Source organism: Gorilla gorilla, chromosome 10 (genome assembly GCF_029281585.2).
Source record: "Gorilla gorilla gorilla isolate KB3781 chromosome 10, NHGRI_mGorGor1-v2.1_pri, whole genome shotgun sequence".
Classification (NCBI taxonomy): Eukaryota; Metazoa; Chordata; class Mammalia; order Primates; family Hominidae; genus Gorilla; species Gorilla gorilla.
The window spans coordinates 108387673-108410447 of NC_073234.2; the positions used below are offsets into that span (position 1 = coordinate 108387673).

At 42.0% G+C, this 22775-nt stretch overlaps 1 long non-coding RNA gene across 1 annotated transcript; it reads right to left on the reverse strand.

Moving 5' to 3' along the window:
- Positions 1-839: 839 nt before the first annotated feature.
- Positions 840-16998, reverse strand: LOC109028984 (uncharacterized). The gene is made up of 4 exons (XR_008670206.2): positions 16875-16998; positions 3942-4026; positions 3120-3249; positions 840-1022 (listed from the first exon to the last, which is right to left on the reverse strand). It is a non-coding gene; the product is annotated as an uncharacterized lncRNA (long non-coding RNA).
- Positions 16999-22775: the final 5777 nt, after the last annotated feature.

The following is a 22775-nucleotide window of genomic DNA, read 5'->3' on the forward strand; positions in this document are numbered from 1 at the left end:
TCAGCATGGGGAGAAAAGGGATCACCCTCTTTCTATCCCTATGAGGTACAAAGTGATGTTATCGTTCTCTTTTTCTTTTTTTTTTTTTTTTTTTTGAGACAGAATCTGGCTTTGTCACCCAGGCTAGAGTGCAGTGGCACAATCTTGGCTCAGTGCAACCTCTGTCTCCCGTGCTGAAGCAATCCTCCCACCTCTGCCTCCCGAGTAGCTGAGACTACAGGTGCATGCCACCAAGCCCAGCTAGCTTTTGTAATTTTGGTAGAGACAGGGTTTTGCCATGTTGCCCAGGCTGGTCTTGAACTCCTGGGCTCAAAGCGATCTACCACCTTGACCTCCCAAAGTGCTGGGATTATAGACGTGAGCCACCAGGCCCAGCCCATGATGTTATGACTTATGAATACAATGCGGAGTAATTAAATCAAGCTAAATAACATATACATCACCTCAAATACTTTTTTTTTTTTGTGGTGAAGACATTGGAAATTTACTGTCTTAGCAATTTTGAAAAGTACTATACACGATTATTAACTACCTTCACCACGCAGTGCAATTTATCTCAAAACCAAACCAAAACACAACCTTGCTCCTCCTGTCTAACTGAGGCTGTATACTTTGACCATTATCTCCTCATTCCCCCAGCCCCCAGCCTCTGGTAACCACCATTCTACTCTCTGTTTCTATGTGTTCGATTGTTTTAGATTCCAAATATAAGTGAAGACATACAGTATTTGTCTTTCTGTGCCTGGCTTATTGCACTTAGCGTAATGTTCCCTAAGTCCATCTCTGTTTTGCAAATGACAGAATTTCTTTCTTTTTCAAGGCTGTCACTGTACCTTTAAAATGCCATGATCTGTTAACCAGTCTTGTCTTCCTCAGCATCTTGTCTTTCTTCAGCACTACATCATCTCCTCAATATTTTTCCATCCAATATTGGCCAAAATATTATAAGCAATTTTATCAAATGCTTGCTGAAATCCAATATGTGATGGTGGTGACTTCCTTCGGCATGTAATCTATCAATCCTATCAAAAAAGGAATGTTTAGCTTGGCACGCTTGGTCTCAGTGAATCTGAAGTAGATACCACTGTTTACCTCTCCTTTCTTTAAATGCTTGCATGTCAAATATTGTTCCATTCTCTGGAATGACTTTTACCTGTGAATGGAATCTTGAATGTCATTCTACAGTAAAATTCTCAACCAAAAAAAAAAAAAACAAAAAAAAGCCACTGATTTCTAGTCATCAATCTATAAACACTAAAGACATTTTACTATTTCACATAGCAAAAAAATTCTGAGGTAGGGTGGTTTCAGGTTGGTTGATTCAGCGTCTCAATAATATTATCAAAGACTCAGATTCTGGCCAGGCACAATGGCTCATGCCTATAATCCCAGAGCTTTGGGAGGCCTAGGTGGATAGATCATTTGAGCCCAGGAGGTTGAGACCAGCCTGGGCAACATAATGAAACCCTGTCTCTACAAAAAATACAAAAATTAGCCGGGCATGGTGACATGAGCCTGTAGTCCCAGCTATTCAGGAGGCCAAGGTGGGAGGATCACTTGGGCCTGGCAGGCAGAAGTTGCAATGAGTGGAGATTGTGGCACTGTACTCCAGCCTGGGTGACAGAAGGAGACCCTGTCTCAAAAAAAAAAAAAAAAAAAGACCCAGATTTTTTCCATATCTGTGCTCTGCCACCATCATTATGATGGCCTTATCTTTGGCTGGTTCTCTTCATGGAGGCAAGGGAGCTATGGCAGCTATGACCTGCTTTTCTACAGGTCTTCTTTTAGGAGCAAGAAAAGCATCTAGGAGCTCCCCTTGCCTGACCTGCCACTGTTTTATTTCACAGAACTGGGTCACTTTCCCCCTCCAAACCAGTCACTGGCAAGCTGAGACAGATCAGAATTTAATCCTGAGACATACAGGGAAGAGATGGGTGAACCCTTGAAATTGGCTGTTTACCAACAACAGAAAGTCGACAAATGCTCTGGGCTAGGAAACCCTACTGTCTGGTCCAGACGGAAGGAATTACTGTCTAATTTGGAGAGTGGTCATATTTGAAGACAGTTACTGATGAAGACCTATTAAAATAACATGGACTTTTTATCTATTCAAAACAGCTTAAAACAGGACTGTGTCCAGAACAAAGGGGTAGATTAAGTTATCTCTAAAATTCCCAGCCAACTGTTTAATGCTGCGATTCTGTTCTCATTGTTTTCACTGTGGAAACTGCTTGCAATTTGGAAGAGTGCGTGTCAGCAATGTTTGTGCTGCCAACAAAAGTGCATAGTTGCTGATCTGTGTGCATTTCCCCAAATAGCACATTTGTGGAAAACTGAGTCATGGGGATTCTAGGTACTGTGAATCCATCATCTGCACAATTTTCTGAATGCCTTAGATCTTAGACACTGGCGGCTTCCCTGTAAATAAACAAATTGTAATGAGACAGTTGACACATAACATGGGATTGGCCAAAGCAAAGCAGGTTTAGCTAACTGGTTTTCCTCTGGCAAATTGTTCCTTTTTTTTTTTTTTTTTTTTTTTTTGAGACAGAATCTTGCTCTGTCACCCAGGCTAGAGTGCAGTGGCATGATCTTGGCTCACTGCAACCTCCGCCTCCCGGGTTCAAGCGATTCTTCTGCCTCAGTCTCCCGAGTAGAGGGGACTACAGGCACATGCCACTGTGCCTGGCTAACTTTTGTATTTGTAGTAGAGACAGGGTTTCACCATGTTAGCCAGGCTGGTCTTGAACTCCTGACCTCGTGATCCGCCCGCCTCAGCCTCCCAAAGTGCTGAGATTACAGACATGAGCCACCTTGGCCGGCCATTGTTCCTTTTTATTTATTTTGCCCTGAAAGCAGATGATTGTGTTAAATAAAGCAACAAATTAAATGTGGATGTTAGTGCTGCAATGGAGGAAAACTTGCAGAAAAATTGACCTGACTTATTTAATCAAGTGCAGAGACATTACTGTGCTACCTGGGGAGCTATTCAAATACAATACAATCTATATGCCTTCCACCTGAGCAACCAAGTTCTTACAGCGCTAACTAGAGAAGGTGCAGGGGAGCGGGGGGAGGACTGGATAAAGTTATTTTTGTGGCAGTTAAGCTTCGATTACTTGTAGATCCATAAATCATCAGCCAAGGTTCTCTTTTCTCCAGCAGTGAGCCCAGGGAGAAGGAGGTGCATGCAAGCGATACTGCAGGGCCAGAATCAGAATCATCAGCACGTAGCAACTGATTGGATTTCTGGAGCAAGAAAGAAGAGTTGAAGATAATGTTGAACTTTCTCATTGGGAGATTTTACTAACATTATTGAGGAATTACTGCATGATGGATATTACGCTAAGAGCATTATACAATTATTATACCTCTTACGTCTCCCAGTAGTTCTATTAAGTAAGTACTATTGTTTTTGTTTTAGAGACAGAGTCTTGCTCTGTCACTCAGGCTGTAGTCCAGTGGTGCAATCTCAGCTTACCATAGCCTCGGGCTCAAGCGATCCTCCCACCTCAGCTCCCCAAGTAGCTGTGGTCCCAGCTGGCTCCATATGAAAAGCCTCTTGCTTCCTTAATTACTTAATTAATGGTAATAGTTTTTTTCTTTTTTGTTTTTTTCAAGAGACAAGGTCTTGCTCTGTCACCCAGGCTGGAGTGCAGTGGTGGTAACATAGCTCACTGCAGCCTTGAACTCCTGGGCTCAAGGGATCCTCCCACCTCCGCCTCCTGAGTAGCTGGGACTACAGGCATGTGCCACCATGCCCAGCTAGTTTTCAAATATTTTGTAGAGACTGGGGTCTTGCTAATTGCCCAGGCTGGTCTTGAACTCTTACCTCAAGCAATACTCCTGCCTCAGCCTCCCAAAGTGCTAGTACTTCAGGTGTGAGCCACCACCCCTGGTGACCAACAGTAATTCTACACTTCAATCTCTTGCATCCTTACCCTTATCTTGTGTCCTCATGATCATCATAAATAGCTCATTTGGCCGGGCACAGTGGCTCATCCTGGGCAGCACATGAAACCTCATCTGTACAAAAAAATATAAAAATTAGCCAGGTGTGGTGGCACATGACTGTGGGCCCAGCTACTTGAGAGGCTGAGGCAGGAGAATTGCTTGAGGCTGGGAGGTCAAGGCTGCAGTGAGCCGAGATCATGCTTCTGTACTCCAGCCTGGGTGAGAGAGCGAGACCCTGTCTCCAAAATAAAATAAAATAAAATAAAAGCTAATTTGTCTCAGGCTTTGAATTAATCTGCATTAGCTCATGTAATTGTTGCAATAACTCTATGTGGTAGGTACTCTCAGCCCTGTTATACTATGGGTTTGAAATGACTACTGATGTACAGAGGTTTGAAATGATGTTACTTGCCCAAGTCTCATGGTGAATGGAGGGGCAAGGAATGGAACTCAGATCATTTGACACCAAAGGTCTGACCACCACACAGCACTGCCCTCTTTAGCCAAACTAATGTTTTTGTCTTTCTTACTTTTGACCCATTTTATTTCACCTTTCTGAGGTATTTTCAGCATTTTCATTAAGATAATGAATACAACAATTATTTAAGCAGCTAATCCTTAAATATACTTCTATAAAATGTACTTTTAGTTTTATTTTCTCCTTATCACTCCCCAAACCCACCAGACCTACACTTCATATTTTCCCAAACGTGTATACACAAGGCATTCACCTGCTTTTATATGATGTCCTTTCCTGTTCATCTCAACCTGGTAAGGTTAAGAAGGAAAATGATTTTACATATCAGAGGGGAGAGTGCTACAAAAGAATATGAGACACAGACAATTTTGTAAAAAAAGAAAAAACCTTGTATGAGATACCTTATGTACATACATAGAACAGTTAAATCCTGGGCAACATGAAAAAAACCTCATCTCTACAAAAAAATACAAAAATTAGCTGGGCATGGTGGCACAGGCCTGTAGTCCCAGCTACTTGGGAGGCTGAGGTGGGAGGATTGATTGAGTCCTGGAGGTCGAGGCTGCAGTGAGCCATGATTGACAGAGTGAGACCCTGTATCAGAATAAATAAATAAATAAAAATATAACAAGAAAAAAGTGAAGTACAGTGAATGACTAAGTGTTCTAAAGAAAAATAAAAGCAACAATCCATGGAAGAGGTAGACCTTAAGGATGAGTGGGATTTGATGGGAAAAGGGTGGAAGCTAGAGTGAAGACAGAAATCAACATCTCATTACTGACAGCTATTTATCAAGCACCTCCATGTGTTTGGCCATTAAATTAAAGTTTTGAGGATAGAGATGGAAAAGCTGCTTGCTGTCTTTCTCCCAAATACTCCGTGTTTGGGAAAGGCTTAAACAGATAGCAAAATACACAGTGACACAAAGAGGCACACAATACACCGAGCAAGAGTTTCAGGCATTCTGAAAATGCAGGGAACATATCCCAGTAAGAATGGTAAGCCCTGGGACAGAGGGTGAGCGGTTTACATGGATCAAAGGGCTCACTCACGATAACAACAGCCTTCTCTAAGCCAGGCACTGAATACTATGGATACAAAGAGCCCAGAGTCATCAAGAGGAACCAGGAACTCTAACATGATGTGTGGAGCAGGCTATGCAAAGAGGGGTACCTCTCCCAGTCAGAGGCATCAGAGAAGGCTTCCTGGTGGAGGTGAGTAGGAATCACGTGCAATCGTGCAGGCGAGGCGGGGAGAGGACACTTCTGAGCAAAGAAACTGGTTAGAAAATGTATTGGTGTGTAGGGAGAAGGAGGGCCTCCAGGTCACTCAGGGTTGCTATGAGAGCACGAAGTTTAAGGCCAGGAGCAGTGAGATGACATGGAAGAGAGAGGTGGTGACTGGCTGCCTTAGGGAGCCTGGGCTTGATATTGAGCCAGGAAAATGTTTTAAGCATCCTTTAGGTTAGGGAGCTGTATGAATTAGATTCAGTTTGAGCCAAGGTTTTAGCAAGCTTCAAACGCCAAACTGAGCAAATCTTCCCTCACTGTGAGTTTGCTGTGATCACTGTTCTTATGGTTCAGAGAATAACTGTGCTCTAGATATTCGGCTCAATTCAAAGTGGAGCTGCTGAAAAATTTATTAGTGCTGGAGTGCATAGGATGCTGTTCATGCGTGACTAGCATTTCAAAGGGCTGTAGATTAAAAGTGAGAGGTCTCTAAAGTCCAATTTCAAAACCCAGAGCCTCTCCCCCACTTATCTCCTCCTTCGCACCAATCCTGGAATGAGTCTATAGACCACTGTAACTTCTCCTTCTCAACTTCCACATCTTTTCTTCTCTTTCTATTAACAACCTTCATATTCCCTTTGAGTGTTTTCTTTTTCTTTCTTTTACCACTTATGATGACCACATGGTCATACTATGGGAAATGCAGAGCTGAATCCCATTAGAGTCCATTGAGAGCCTGCTGTGCTCCAGGCATTGTTTGGGGGCATTTTAAAACATTATCTCATTTAATTCTCCTAGCAACAGTAAAAGGCGGGTGTCATTTTACATGAAGAATTCGTGGCACAGACAGGATAAATTACTTGCCCAAATTCACACAACTAGTAATGGACAGAGGTTTTTCACATAAGCTTTTTGGATGTGAATTGGAACAAACTCGTCTCTGTGAATTCCCAAAGCTCTTGGGATAACAATACAAAACTTTGTCATGACCTACAAGGGTTTGGATGGCGATTTCTCTGCTCTCTCACCCTACAACCAAACCCAGACAATTGGCATCCAGGGCCCAAGGTCCTGGCCACTCTGGTATACTGTCTCTGGGTTTCGAAACAGTTCATTTAGGATCCTTTATATACAACGAGTTACAAATCATATTCTGTGAGTTTCTGATCTAAGTTAACAGTTCTTTCTTACCAAGGAGACGATGAACCAACACACAGACAAGAAAGAGCTGCAGGGAAGTAACAATAACCTCCAACAGGTTCTTAGTTGGAACGGACCCATCGCAACAGACAAACAGGAGAAAAACAGAAGTTTATTAATATGGATATTTTATACACGCATGGGAGACATCCAGAGAATGAGTTTTCAAAGAGGTGGCTTTAAGTTCCAGTTTATATATAGCATCTTCAACAAAGAACAATAGATTTTTAGACAAGTGGCAAGACAACAAGAAAGGACTTTTTGAGTTTCTGTGAGCAGGCTGGCAACTCAAGGAAAAGCAAACAAACAGCAGATAAACACTAGTTAGGAAAGCCTGCCAATGCAAATTCCTCTGGTTCCGACTCTAGGCTGATGAGGGTCTAAAGCTGTCTTCAGTGGTTAAACTTTTCTTGAGGGAAAAGGCGGGGGTTGGTGGCCAGGATATTTTTTGCCTTTGTAAATCTATGTCCTCCTTTTGGACAAATTGAGGCAGAGACCTCTCCTGTACCTGTTTCTTCTTGAGCATCTTCAGCTCAACAATCCTTCATATTTTGGGGAAGGTATTCTGGTCTCCCACAGAGCCTTTCAAAGAAGGTTCAGCTCTGGTCTGGGTTCCTCATCTCTCACTATTATCTGAGTTTCAATGTCTCCCACCCTCCTCTGAGTCCATACTGGTCTGTGGAAGAAGGCTGCTTCCCTGAATAAAGGCCCTAATGTTCTATTTGCACAAAGCTCAGTCTTTCTCTATGCTGAACTTGGCTTTATTACTAAGTGGCTGTGAGATTTTCATGTTGTCAACTCTCCTATCTCAGTTTCAGTTTCCTCATCTGTGCAAAATCAGTCATCCCCAAAGTGTTGCCCAGATCAAAAATGTTAGAATTCTATGAAGAGCTTTACCCACTAGTAGAAGAGAGAATTAATACATTCATCAATGAGGACCCCATTTGCACTACTGTCCAGTATAATTATTTAAACTTTCTTTGTGGCATTTATAATTACTTATTGTAAATGAAACTGGTGTGAAGGACACACATTTTTAATGCCTTTAATTGTCATCCAAAGGCGCTTTCCAGCTGAAAAATTCCATGATTCTAAATGTGTATCAATTTCATGTCAGGCAGGATCAGAGGCTTGGTCAATATTATTTTTTCCACAGTGAAATTGTGTAAGGCAGGAGATCCTACTTAAGCTAACAAATGTGTATCCTTCACAATGGAAGAATAAATAAAAGTGTAAGTTGTGGATTTGCTAATAGTTTCTTCCTGCTAAAAATATTAACCTCTTCTATTCCTTAACAATAACTTAATACATGTAGTTTTAGCTTAAAATGTTGGGGAATTTTTGGTGTCTTGAAGTATTTTCTGCAAATTTATTTCTCATCTCCAAATTCTATCTCCCTTTTCTGAATGTTCTTGATGCTACATTTTCATGTATTCATCAACTTGAGATGTTTGGCTCCTTTTTTTTGTTTGTTTGTTTTTGAGACAAAGTCTCACTCTGTCACCCAGGCTGGAATGCAGTGGCATGATCATAGCTCACCACAGCCTCGACTTCCCTACCTTAGGTGATCCTCCCACCTCAGCCTCCTGAGTAGCTGGAACTACAGGCACGGGCCATAATGCCCAGCTAATTTTTGTATTTTTTGTAGAGGCGGTGTTTTGGCATGTTGCCCAGGCTGGTCTTGAACTCCTGGGCTCAAGTGATCCTCCTGCCTCGGCCTCCCAAAGAGCTGGGATTACAGGCGTGAGCGACCACACCTGACCTTTTCTACTGTTCTCTGAGCTCCCCAACATTTTCATATTTGCCAAGTCACTGTTATGTACAGAGAAATCTCCATCAAATATTTCATTATTTGAAAGAAGCGACGCCAATAAAGAATTTACTCTCTGTTTACTTGGACATAAAGAGCTACTCCAAATTAAGACCTGACATTTTCTCATCTCCTTCTTTGCAATAAAAATAAAATTGAAATTAAACTGGGATAAGTGCAACACATTGTATCTAAGCAGCCATTGTCAAACTGTTTCTAAATATCAACAGCAAAAGCTCTAATCTGAGTCAATTTTGGAATGCATGTATATTCCAAAGGGAAATGAATTTTCAAAATGGTATAGGACTCAACATTGCATATTTTAGTCTTCAGGCCAAGCAGGAAAATGCTAACAAGCTACTTCTTCCAATTTTGCTATTAATGCAAATTGATGTAAAACTACCTGCTATGGGCGAAACACTCAGCCTCTGCAAATGGTCTCATTCTGAAACTGTCAGTGTCAGGGAAATGGTGTTTCCCTTCCACAGCTCATTGAAATGGAGATGGCATGGAATGGAGTAAAGGGATGGGGATCTGCTTTCTAATCAGGCAAAATTAGATTCATTTGAATTGGTGCATGGACTGAAATGAAGGGAAAATCCAACCAGTGCCTATTTTTACCTCCTTAGACAGCCTTTGAGCAGCTAGGCATCGTAAAATCACACATGCTAAAATTTCCCACATTGATACAGAATTCATGAGGAAATTATTTTCACACTTTAATGGAATGGGTCTATTGCTTACATTATACAATGTAAGGGAAAAAATTACTAAACTCAGAAGCACATTTCCACATTTCTCATCAACTTAGTTTCTTTGATACAAACATAAGAAGCTACCCCAACTATTATAGAGCACATTTTGCAAATTTCACTAATGCATAGTACTCATGTGACATCAAAAGCAAAAATATCAAAGCAAACACACAGACAACAAATGAAAGCAAACCTTAATAGTGTATCATTCAGTGAAAAATACATGTTCTAAAGATTGTGATATGTGATACTATGGAACTATAATATATTCCAGTTTCTACAATTTCAGTTCTTTTCAGATTTGGTGTTTATAAAATAACCTAGTAAAGAAACAGTAGAAGAAAGTGAAATTTTACACAGTGGATTATGTGAAACACAAACTAATGAAACCAGCCAAAGTTTCTGAGTTCTTTTTTTTTTCCCAGCCTTCCCCCAGCCAAATGAGTTTTTAATTCATATAGGATTTTTTTAAAATCATTTATTTAATTCTCCTATATTTTAGAATAATAGCGTTCTTAGGTTAGTAGTTTTCAGACTTTAAGTTTTCAGGACAGCAAAATTTCCCAAGGCAGTAGAAAGAGCTAACATAGAGTTGCCAAACTGTTAATTTTGCCAATAACAACAATAACAAAAAGCTACCATTGCCATCATTTCAGACAGGAAAGGGTATTTCCACACCAAAAATGTAGGAAGTTCATAATGTCAGAATACAAAAGAGCTCTTCCCAAGAAATACAATTTGTTAACCGTAGATAATTTTAAAGGATATACTTATAGTTTTATATACATTTAGAAACATTTATAACATAAAATTTATTTTATACTACAACAAATATTATGTTCCCTTGGTACAATTTTTTTTTAATTTGATAGCACTATATGTATTTCATACTCTGGTATTTGATAGCACCCATGATGAAGGGCTCTAAGGTGTCATTTGTTTTGGTGTTACATTTTTATCAGTGCCATCATGAAAAATTCTGTTTTACAGATATGAGCAAAAATAAAAACAATAGTCTTAATAGTGTTTTGTTTTTTGTTTTTGAGATGGAGTTTCACTCTTGTTGCCCAGTCTGGAGTGATGGTGTGATTTGGACTCACTGCAAACTCTGCCTCCTGGGTTCAAGCGATTCTCCTGCCTCAGCCTCCAGAGTAGGTGGGATTACAGGCGCCCGCCACCATGCCCAGCTAATTTTTGTATTTTTAGTAGAGGCGGGGTTCCGCTATGTTGGTCAGGCTGGTGTCAACCTCTTTACCTTGGGTGACTCATCCACCTCGGCCTCCCAAATATGCTGGGATTACAGGCATGAGCCACCATGCCCAGCCTAATGCCGTTTCAATTATTCTGACATAGTCTAGGCAAATCAATATGCTCAGGAACAGTAGCTCCCACATTCTCAAGTCCTTCCTTTTACCTTGCTTACAACGGGCAGGTAGAAAGGCCGGTTGAGCCAGGCCAGGTGGGTGGCTGGGACTCTGCAGGAAGTAAGCTCAGGACTCTCCTCAGTTATTGCCCCTCACTTTCAGGGCAGAACCATATGGTCTCCTTGCCTTACGGAGAGAAGCTGGAAATTTTTACAATAGGTGTTCTGTGGGCCAGTAAAAACTCTGGCCCTTCCCGGCATTTGGGAACCATTGAAATGGGTCATTTAGTCTTTGAATTCCTGAATTTTGTGTAATCCAGAGGAGCCTGAGACTCTGCGTGGATACGGGTTGAATCCACAGCCATCAAAAAGCACCTTCCCACTGGTAAGTTAAACATAGTACAAAAAGCACTGGTCCTAGGGACAGAAAAGTTGTGTTCAAGTCTCTATTTAACATAGACAGTTGACTCTTGAACAATGTGGAAGTTAGGGGTGTTGACCCTTCCTGTAGTTGAAAATCCAAGTATAACTTTTGACTCCCCACCAAAACTTAATTACTGATAGCCTGCTGTTAACCAGAAGCCTTACTGTTAACATAAATAGTCAATTAACACATATTTTGTCTATGTATTATATATTGTATTCTTACAAATAAAGTAAGCTAGAGAAAAGAAAATGTGATTAAGAAAATCATAAGGATGAGAAAATATATTTACTACTCATTAAGTGGATAATCACAAAGGTCTCATCCTCATCATCTTCACATTGAATAGGATGAAGAAGAGGAGGAAGAGAAGGGGTTGGTCTTGCTGTTTCAGGGGCAGCAGCGGTGGAAGAAAATCTGAGTATAAGTAGACTCACACAGTTCAAACCCATATTGTTTAAGAGTTAACTGTACTTGATTTCATAATGTTTTCTAATGTTTTTCTCATGTTCAGATGGGGGTTGTGGGGAGGAAGACCACACAGATAAAGTGCAGTCAAGAATTCTTGATAGAATTTGGGAGGCCGAGGTGGGTGGATCACGAGGTCAGGAGATTGAGACCATCCTGGCAAACACAGTGAAACCCCGTCTCTACTAAAAATACAAAAAATTAGCCAGGTGCGTTGGTGGGAGCCTGCAGTCCCAGCTACTCGGGAGGCTGAGACAGGGGAATGGCGTGAACCTGGCAGGCGGAGGTTGCAGTGAGCGGAGATCACTCCACTGTACTCCAGCCTGGGCAACAGAGCGAGACTCCGTCTCAAAAAGAAATAAAAAATAAAAAAGAATTCTTGATAGAATTCTCATCATATTCTATCAAGGTTACATACTATCAATAGAACATCACTATTGATATCAACCTTGATCAACTGGTTGAGATAGTGTTTGTCACATTTCTTCATTGTGAAGTTACTTTTCCCTCTTTCCACACTACTCTTCAGAAGGAAGTCACTTAAGGAATGGGAAGCTATGTTCCACCTCCTTCAGGGTACAGTACCCTCATAAATTGTTTGAAATTCATTTACATGGAAGATTTGTCTATTCTCCTCCATCTATTTATTTATTTGACAATTTATTTATATCAATATGTTGTCATTAGTTTTCATTTCAACTGTTCTAATATGTGTATAGTAATGGTCTTAATTTGCATTTCCCTTAATGGCTAGTGATATTGAACATATCTTCAAATGCTTGTTTGCCATCTTTGTATCCTCTCTGGTGAACTCTCTGGATGTCTTTCGCCAACTTTCAACTAGATTCTTTTTAATGTTGAGGTTCAGAGTTCTTTGTATATTCCAGATACTAGTCCTTTGTCAGATATGTGATTTGCAAATATTTCTCCCAGTCTTTAGCTTGTCTTTTTATCTTCAACAGGGTCTTTTGCAGAGTAAAACTTTTAAATTTTGATAAAGTCCAATTTATTATTTTTCTAACGGTTTGTGCTTTTGGTATCACATTCAGGAACACTTTACCAAGCCCAAGGTCCCAAAGACTCTTCTATGTTATCTTCTAAAAGCTTCATAGTTTTGCATTTTACATTTACATCTATAATTCATTTTCAGTTAATTTTTGTATAAGGTATGAGATTTAGATGAAGATTTATTTTTGTCTATGAATATCTAATGAGCCAAGAATAATTTTAAGGAAGTGATATCAATGGAAATGAACTCTAAACCAGATGGGAAGAAAATGAAGATGGGGCCAGGTGTAATGGCTCATGCTTGTAATCCTAGCACTTTGGGAGGCCAAGTGGGGGGATCCCTCAAGCCCAGAAGCTCAAGACCAACTTGGGCATCAAAGTGAGACCCCATCTATACAAAACAAAAAGTTAGCCTAGTGTGATGGTGCAGAGTACTGTGGTCCCAGCTACTCTGGAGGCTGAGGTGGGAGGATCCAAGGCAGAGGCTGCAGTGAGCTGTGATCACGCCACCACATTCCAGCCTAGGCAACAGAGGGAGACCCTGCCTCCAAAAAATAAATAATAAGTAAAGATAGAAGGCTTATAGATAATTCTTAAGTGTTAGAGTCCATGCTTAAGGTAAAATAAATGTAGCTACGGGCTGGGCTTGGTGGCTCATGCCTGTAATCCCAGCACTTTGGGAGGCCAAGGTGGGTGGATCACCTGAGGTCAGGAGTTCAAGACCAGCCTGGCCAACATGGGAAAACCCCGTCTCTACTGAAAATACAAAAACTAGCCAGGCATGGTGGTGCGCACCTGTAATCCCAGCTACTCAGGAGGCTGAGGCAGGAGAATTGCTTGAACCCGGGAGGCGGAGGTTGCAGTGAGCCGAGATTGCACCACTGCACTCCAGCCTGGGTGACAGAGCGAGACTCCATCTCAAAAAAAAAAAAAAAAAATAGTAACTACAAAGCCAGTCAGCCAAAGACTAAGAAATAGATAGTAGTTGGAGATTTCAGAAAGAAAGCAGGTACTGGTGGTGTAAATAAAAAGCCCAGTAGTGGCCAAGAGGGTGACTGGCTGAGATGAGGTGGAGTGGGGTAAAGAAGTTAAGGAACTGAGATATCAGGGTGTAGAGAGGCAGCCTGTGAAAGCTGAGGTCAGAGAATGATGCAGGAGTGGGTGGAGAGAAAGCACATTGGTCAGGGGCTCAAGTGTTTTTGAATGAGCAGGAATGAGCGGAGGTCAAGGAGATGACTGGTCCAAGATGGGGGGAAAGGAGCAAGAGGAGACAGTGTCAGGAGGGAGGCAGAGAAATGCTTTGCAGTCAACAGTGAGGAGCCAGGGGGATGCTTTTTCTACTTCTTGGCCTTAGGGTGCAAGGGGGATGAGAAAGAAAAAACAAAACAAAACAAAAAACTATCCTGTCCTTGAAGAGGCAGTGGGGAAGGAAATGGCCTCAGAAGTCTTCCAATGTCCGTTAGAGCAAACAGGTGAAAGGAATATTTGGAGAAAATGCTGCATGAGCTGATCCCAGGACAAGAGGCAGGAGGGCAGTTTCAGGAACTCAGAAATACCAGGAATAGGAAGAAGGCTTTGAGTCACACTGGAGAGCAGAGCCCAAGTGACAGAGCTGCCCTTGGTTATCATGAAATTCTGAGCGATACGTCGTTGTTAGACTGGGCCTGAAAGTCAAGAGTGGAAAGTGAGTCCTCAGAGAAAAAGAGGGTGAGCTGATGTTCAGGCCTCTAACTGAGATAATTATGTGAAAGCACTTTGCTTATTTATTTATTTGTTTATTTATTTTGAGACAGAGTCTCGCTCTGTTGCCCAGGCTGGATTGCAGTGGCGTGATCTCGGCTCACTGCAGCCTCCGGCTCCCCAGTTCCAGTGATTCTCCTGCCTCAGCCTCCCAAGCAGCTGGGATTACAGGCATGCACCACCACACAGCTAATTTTTTGTATTTTTAGTAGAGATTGGGTTTCACTACGTTGGCCAGGCTGGCCTCAAACTCCTGACCTCAGGGGATCTGCCTATCTCAACCTCCCAAAGTGCTAGGATTATAGGCCTGAGCCACTCCATCTGCCCAAGCACTTCGTTTATAAAGCTGTGTCTTAAAAAGCTGGAAATCACTAGCTATTGTTAGGGGGTGAAAGGCATTACACAAAGCAAATTAATATGTTTGATACTTGTCCAGAAATTATATATTTATGATTATATCTACACACACGATAATATTAAAAAATATCCATTGTTGCTGGGAGCAGTGGCTCACTGCTATAGTCCCAGCTACTCTGGAGGCTGAGGATGGAGAATTGCTTGAGTCCCGGAGTTGGAGGTTACAGTGAGCTATGATCATGTCACTGTACTCCAGTTAGGGTGACAGAACAAGACCCTGTCTCTAAAAAATAAAAATAAAAAAATCCATTGGCCTAGACATAACAATTTCATGGTTATATAGACAAATATATAAATACACACATACACGTTAGCCAGAAATGGTAAGTTCAAGCAGCTGTAAAATAAAATGCAATCGGACATTTTACAGCTTGTATTTTAAGGTCCTGGCTCAGTTCAATCTGTCTTCTCACTGGTTCCTGCTTCTCTCTTCTTTGTTCTACTTCTATTTCTCACCATGTTTTGACAGGTGAGGTTGTTCATGCAAAGGGATCCAACAAAAATACAGGAATGCCACCTTTGCCTCCTCAACCAGGATAGGGCAACCCTCCCTTTCCTCCTTGCAACAAAGCAGGCAAAACACACATTCTCCTACCGCCCCACCATGAAGCTGAGGCACGAATGGCAGTGATGCTATTGTTTTGCTTGCAGGGAGGGAATTTTTATGCAATCAATAAGTCACCTGCCCTCTTTGCCCAGGATCAGCTCTCCACCCAAACCCCTGTGAGCTTCAGTGGTAGAATACTTCAAGCTTCAGCCAGCACAAACATGTCACAGCAAGAGGGACAGTGATTGTATTTGCACACACAATTTGTTTAAGTACAGGCTTTATTTGATCCTTAAAAAAAAGAACAGCTTTGGTATTACATTACAACCAAAGGAATTTAGCCTTTAACCTGCAGTTTCCCTACTCTCAGTGATATAAAACCTTTTTCTGATAAGAGGTGAGGCCCAGTGAAATTTTCTTCTTTTCCCTCTTTCCCGGAGGTGAGGTAATGAACTAACAACTTAATTAGACCCTGTTTTATACCAACTAAAATAATAGAAGGGAGTCTTTGGTAACATGGCAAAAAAGAAAAAAAAAAAACCCCAGGAACTCCAGGCATCATAATACAGAGAAATATACGATTAGAATTAATCAGGATATGGAAAGATATGTTTATCCTGTAGATACTTCACCCTGAGGCCATACCATTTTTATTTCCCCTCCATTGGGCATAATGGAAGGGACTTGAACCCTCTGCAACGGACTGAATATGCATCCCCCTGAAATTCATATGTTGGAGTTCTAATCCCCAAGGTGATGATATTAGGAATGGGGCCTCTGGGAGGTCGTTAGAGTTAGATGAAGTCCGGAGGGTGGAACCTTCATCATGGGATTAGTGCCCCATATAACAGGCCCCAGAGAGATCCCCTGCTTCTTCTAGCATGTGAGGTTACAGTGAGAAAACGACTGGCTATGAGGAAGCAGGCCCTCTCCAGACACTAAATCTGTCAATACCTTGATTTTGGACTTCCCAGCCTCCAGAACTGTGAGAAATAAATTTCTGTGTTTATAATCTACCCAGTCTATGGCATTTTGTGATAACAGCCTGAAGGGACTATGACATTATTCCCCACTGCCCAGCTCCACTGAGAGCTTGAGAGCTAGGACTCTAGAGGACACCCGAGAGAGAGAGCCTGGCTGGAGAACAAAGGGAGATAGGCTTTTTTTTTTTTTTTTAAACAAAGGCCTTCTTGTTGCCCACAAAGGAGGAGGATTCTCATAGACTAATTTCCACCAATGGAAAAAAATAAGAGCAGCTTTGCACCATCCTCTGAACTCAGTGTCTCTCCAATCATCACACAGCAAGGTTTTTTGTTTTTGTTTTTGTTTTTCAGGTAATGGTCTGTGTATTTGTTTTCTATGCTGTGTGACAAATTACCACACGCTTAACAGCTTAAAGCAACACATGCTTATTATCTCACATGCTCTTTGAGTCAGGTGCCTGAACACAGTTCAGCTGGGTTCTGTCCTTAGGGTCTCACCTGGTGGCAATCAAGGTGTTGGTCAAGGTTGGGTTCTCATCAGAGGCTTGACCAGGTAAAGATCTCTGTGCATACTCCCTCAGGTTGTTGAATTTATTTCTTTGCCACTGTAGGGTTCACGGCAGCTCAATTCTTCAAAGTCAGCAACAGAGAGAGAAAGAGAGAGAGAGAGAGACTCTACATGGGTCTACTAAGAAAACAGAGTTCTACATGAACTAACATAATCTTGGGAATGACACCCCATTACCTTTGCCATATTCCATTGGTTACAGGCAAGTCACAGGTCCTGCCTACACTCAAGAGGGCAGAAACCTCAGGAGATAGAGATCCTGGGTACCACCACAAAGTCCATCTGTGTCTCTCTAGTCTAGAAATTTAAGGGTATAGCCAAGGAGTTCTAGAAGCAACATTTGTAGAAGAATCATAAAACGAGGGTAGATATTTTAAGTCTACACACATATTCATGCACCCTAACCTACAAATAAAATAAAGGTAGGCGTTTTTCTTGGTGGTCAATGGCTTGAGATATTGTAGTCATGCAGTGTGGCTTTGCATCTCTGATCTATGATTTATTGGTTGCTTAACTTTACTAAGCCTCAGTTCCCATCTTTAAAATGGGAATCATGGTACTTATCTTTGAAGCTGTTATGAAAATTAAATTAGATAAAGTAGACAAAACACTTAGCACAATGCCTGGCATAAAAGTGCTCAAAAAATGATTGCTATTGTATCCGGGTAAGATCCTGAGGTGTCTCAAACAAAGTAGAATTTTATTTTTTTAGTTTTATATATTTAATTAACTAATTAATTTTTGGAGACAAGATCTCCAAAAGTCACTCAAGCTGGAGAGCAGTAGTGCGATTATGGCTCACTGCAGCCTCTAGCTCCTGGGCTCAAGCAATCTTCCCACCTCAGCCTCCTGCATAGCTGAGACTACAGGCATGTACCACCATGCTAACTTTTTTTTTTTTTTAGTAGAGCTGGGGTCTCAATATGTGGCCCAGGCTGGTCTCAAACTCTTCGGCTCAACCCATACTCTCACCTTGGCCTCCCAAAGTGCTGAGATTACAGGGGTGAGTTACTGCACCCAGCCCAAGGTATGATGTTCTCTAGACACAGATAACTTAATCTTCAAGGTTGGGTTCCCTTCTGAGATCTAAGAGGTTTGACACTATTTTGGCTCCATGCTTCCCTCAAAACCATGGTCTTTTTAACCTCCTGAGTGGCTCTACCAGGATCTCAAACCTACCTTTTCCTGTATCTTCATCAATGGAACCGGTAAACTTTTGCAATGCTGAGTTCAAAGTCCCTGCAGACCTTCACACTTCATAACTGGAATGCCCTGGAGGAGGCTGGCCTCTTTCCTACCCACCTATGCCTCCACCCATCCTGTCCTTAGGCAGACACCTACAGGTCCTAGCTGACTGTCTTAGCACAAGCTTCCTATATGCTAGACCTGCTTAGACCTTGGAACCTGGCTCCTGAGATGGATTCACTCAATTATTCACTCACTAAACACCTAGGTGACACTTACCATGTGCCAGACACAGAGCTAGTTTGAGAGAGAGAGAAGAGTGATGAAGACAGAACCCTCTCTTCAAGCAGGCCATTGGCCAATGGAGAGGCAGACACACACCAACAGAGTAAAGCCAACACTTGACTTTGGACAGGAATATATCGGACATCTTACACCAATCCCTCAGCCTGTGAAAATGCAATGATCAGCCGGGCCCCTTGCTTTCTCCCATGTCTCAGTTCCATCAAGATTCATGCTTCCTGTACGGTCTCACACCACTTGTGCATTTCCAACTTCTACTACAGTTTTATGCCTCACGTGATAAGCAGTTTTTGTGCTAGCTGTTTAGTAAATGTTTAGTACTTACTAAAACATTTCATACACCATGTTTTCCTTTCTCCGCAGAACGTGTGTGATGGACTTATGGACTCATTCACTGCATCGATCTTGGGCACTGCCCAGCTTCATGTTCCACTCCCCCATTTATCCCAAATTGCTGAGGATTTCCTAAGAACCATCACTTTCCAGAGCTCATTATTTTCTGTTATTCGCCTCAGCAGCACAAGCTGTTTTCACAAAGAAATAAAGGGTCTTCTATTCCAGAAGAGTTCTTCTATGCATGTAGGTGAGCAGACAGTGCAGAGCCATGCTGAGGTGTGTGTGCCTTGCTGTCACTGTCTTTCCTCCGGGAGGAACACTAGGCTCCTGTAAACCAGGCTTCCCACAGCCCAGGAGGAACACATCCATGCCTTGCCAGTCATTTGCATCTTAGTAAGACTAAAACTAATAAAACTAATAATAAAACTTAAAATAGATTGAAGGATTACAGTATGCCAAGCATATATGTATTGTGTTATTTGGCCCTCACAGTCACCTTTTGAACTAGGCACCAGTACCAGCTTTAAGAGCTCAGGAAGCTGAGGTGTCAAGATTTTAAGTCATTTGCTCAAGGTCATACAGCTAGGAAGTGTAGTGGGAGAGTCAGTCCCCCATTTGTCCAATGCAGTGCTGTTGCCCAAGTGTGAAGAGGGATGTGAGGGTCTGAGAACAAAGTTAGCCTGCTTAGTACTTTGTCCAAGGTCAGCCCTGGCTCCAAGCCCAAGAAACAAGGCAGGATCAGCAGCCACAAAGTCCAACAGTCAGCCAGGCTCCCTTACTGCAGGGGTCTCTATCACAGCCCAGCTCTGGATATGGGCAAATGAAAGCTAGCAGCAGAGTACCCAGGCTACCTCTGCACAGGGAGTGACTGCGGAACTTCAAGAACAAAAGAGAGGCAAAAGATGTGGGGTGGCCTGGCTGGGAGGGACTAGGGAACAGGGACACCTTGCAGATAACTCTCAGGACTGAGGAGTAAATATCTTTTATTAAACAAAGCTTATAATTCTGACTCTAAGCCTGGCATTTCTAACAATGGCAGGGACTGATGGCTGTGAAAGGCACTAATCAGACACAGTAGATTCGTGTTTACACTGGGAAGGGCTGCTGATCCTGCATAGGCCTTTGAAGCCACCCGTGCTCACACAGATTGTAATGCACTATGAAGTAATGTCTTCAAATAAAAGGGAGGAGTTGAAATAGACCTGTCTAGCCAGTTATTTCTCTAAGGCACTTCAAAGAAACATTTTCTTTGATCGTTTTGACTTTCCATCTATAAGAAATGTGAACATATTACTCATAGAAATTGCTGAGAGACCTCAGACTGATGGGGGCTTCAGTTTGACCCATCACCAGTGAAATGGGAAGGATAAGGTAGGGAAGGGCACACTGGTTCTTAAAACTTCCACCAGGAAGTGACACACATCCCCCACTCCCTCACATTTCACTGGCCAAAGCAAGTCACCTGGCTTATCTAACTTCAAGGGGAACAGAGAAGCACCATCCCGCCACATGCTGAGAAGGAGGGTGGGCAGATACTCATGACCCCCAGTAAACAGCACTGATGACTAACACAAAGGCCAAGTGATAAGGAGGTTGTTTTTAGGAGGTCAAATGAAGGAGTATATTCTTCAAGAAAATAAGGCACTGATGAGCTTTGTTACATCTCCACAGTAATTTCTAAAATGGAATTTCCCCATGAAGGCCTTTAATATGAGCATTATAATTGTTTAAGAAAACAAAGTGTCCTGATTTGACTAAATTATCAAGGAAAAATGTGGAAATTACAAAACTGGGACCAAAGCAATTTTCCCATATGTAACTGGAGGATGAAACAATCCATCCGTCATTCTGGATTGTTGGTGGGAAAATCCACTATAGGACTCTACAAAGGAAAACTACCAAAACTTGGATGGCACCTTAAACCTTTTCTCCCTGGAACTTGCCTATTATCTTGCTTTTTCTCTCAGCAGTTTCAACGCATTTTACGTGTATCACCACATCTGGAGCTTCAGATAACCTGACGATGACTATTTATATTTCACTCACGTGTTACTTCACTCAACAAACATTTATTTTGAGGATCTACTACACGCAGCATTCTTCTCTAGACACTAGGGATACAAAGATAAAACATGGTTCTACCTGTAAGGTACTTATTAACAAATTTAGTTGAGGGAAGAAAGAACATGAATCAGAAAATTATAGAATATTGCAAAAGTACAGGCTGGTCTCAAGGTAGTGAGATATCTTAATTGATTGTTCAGTCAGTTGCAGATCGAATTATTCGTCCTACTCTTCCCTTCTCATTACCGTACTTGACTAGACTTTAAGAAAAAAAAAAAGTAGGCCAGGCTCGGTGGCTCACACCTGTAATCCCTGCACTTTGGGTGGCTGAGGTGGGCGGATCACCTGAGGTCAGGAGTTCGAGACCAGCCGGGCCAACATGGTGAAACCCCGTCTCTACTAAAAATATATAAAAAAAAAAAAAATTAGCTGGGCATGGTGGTGGGTGCCTGTAATCTCAGCTACTCAGGAGGCTGGGGCAGGAGAATTGCTTGAATCTGGGAGGTGGAGGTTGCAGTAAGCCCAGATTGCACCTCTGCACTCCAGCCTGGGTGACAGAGTGAGACTCTGTCTCAAAAAAAAAAAAAGCGCCAGCTATTATGGGAGAGCTGAAATGATATTTATAAGGACATCACCTTCCTTGCAAGGGAGTAGTGTCCGTGTAAGGGTCACTCAGTACACAGGGACATGGCTTGGGGCAGCGCAGGTGTGCATTGCACAATATCAAGGCACACTCATCCCCTTACAGGCTTCTTAGATTTATGCAGATGTCAGTTAGGTGTCTTGAACCATGAGTACTCCTATCTGTGCCACCATTTGAACTATGAACAGGACAGCCAGCAACTAACCAACCCTTAGTTCTCTGAAATATGTTCATCATATGCTTACTCTTATTTTTATTAGTATGATATAATGATAATCTCTAACTTGCTGAACAATTTTTTTTAATAATCATCAATTATACATCCAGTCTAAGACTGTTCTAACCACACTGGAAGTCCGAGATAAAGATATGCCACAGTCCTTGACCTCAAAAAGCTTTAAAACTAGATGGGGAAGAGAGACAAAAGCACATAAATCAATTCGAGGATAATTAAATGCTAACTTGTGTAACATTAAGTTTAAATGCAATCTGAGTTATGAAGACCAAGACATCAGCCTTAGATGGGACTTCATCTGGAGCTTAAAGGACATGGAATATTTGGGTAGGCCAGGGGAAAGAAAATGATGAGAATGTATGACTCTATCGATCTTTGGCCATTACTTCCTGGGCAAAACACCTCCAAGCTCACGCCTTGCTGATGGAGAGTAGCAGCTGCCCCTGTTGTCAGAGCAAAGAGGGTGGCACAGCTGATAAAGGGTAGGGAACTCTGCCCATCACTCTCTGACCTGCTCTAACTCCTTTCAGCACATCAATTTACCCCATGCCATTGTCCCAGGTTCCTTCCGTATAGAGCAAGTCCTTCCTTCTGCTATTACTTTGCAGCAGTTAAGAGCACACGCTAGTTCACTAATTCTCCAAGTGTGGTCCCCAACCAGCAACATGAGCATTACTGGGGAACTTGTTAGAAATGCAAATCCTTGACCCCTGCCCCAGATCTAGTGACTCAGATAGTCTGGGGATTAGGTCCAGCAATGTGTGGTTTCCCAATCCCTCCAGGAGATTCCGGTGCACACATGTTTGAGAACCACTGGGCTCAGCAGACACCCTGGCTTCAACTCCTGGCTCTGTTGGCACTCATCAACTCCATGCCTCAGACAGATGGTTAATCCTGCTAAATCTCAAAAGGATATAATAGTAGCACCCATCCCCATGGGGCTATTGTGAAGAAAAAATGAGTTAATGCATAATGCAAGGCCCTTAGCCTAATTAATCCTTGATAATTGGTAAGCACTCAATGAATTAGTACAATTATCGCCTGATAAGATTTCCCTTTACTTTT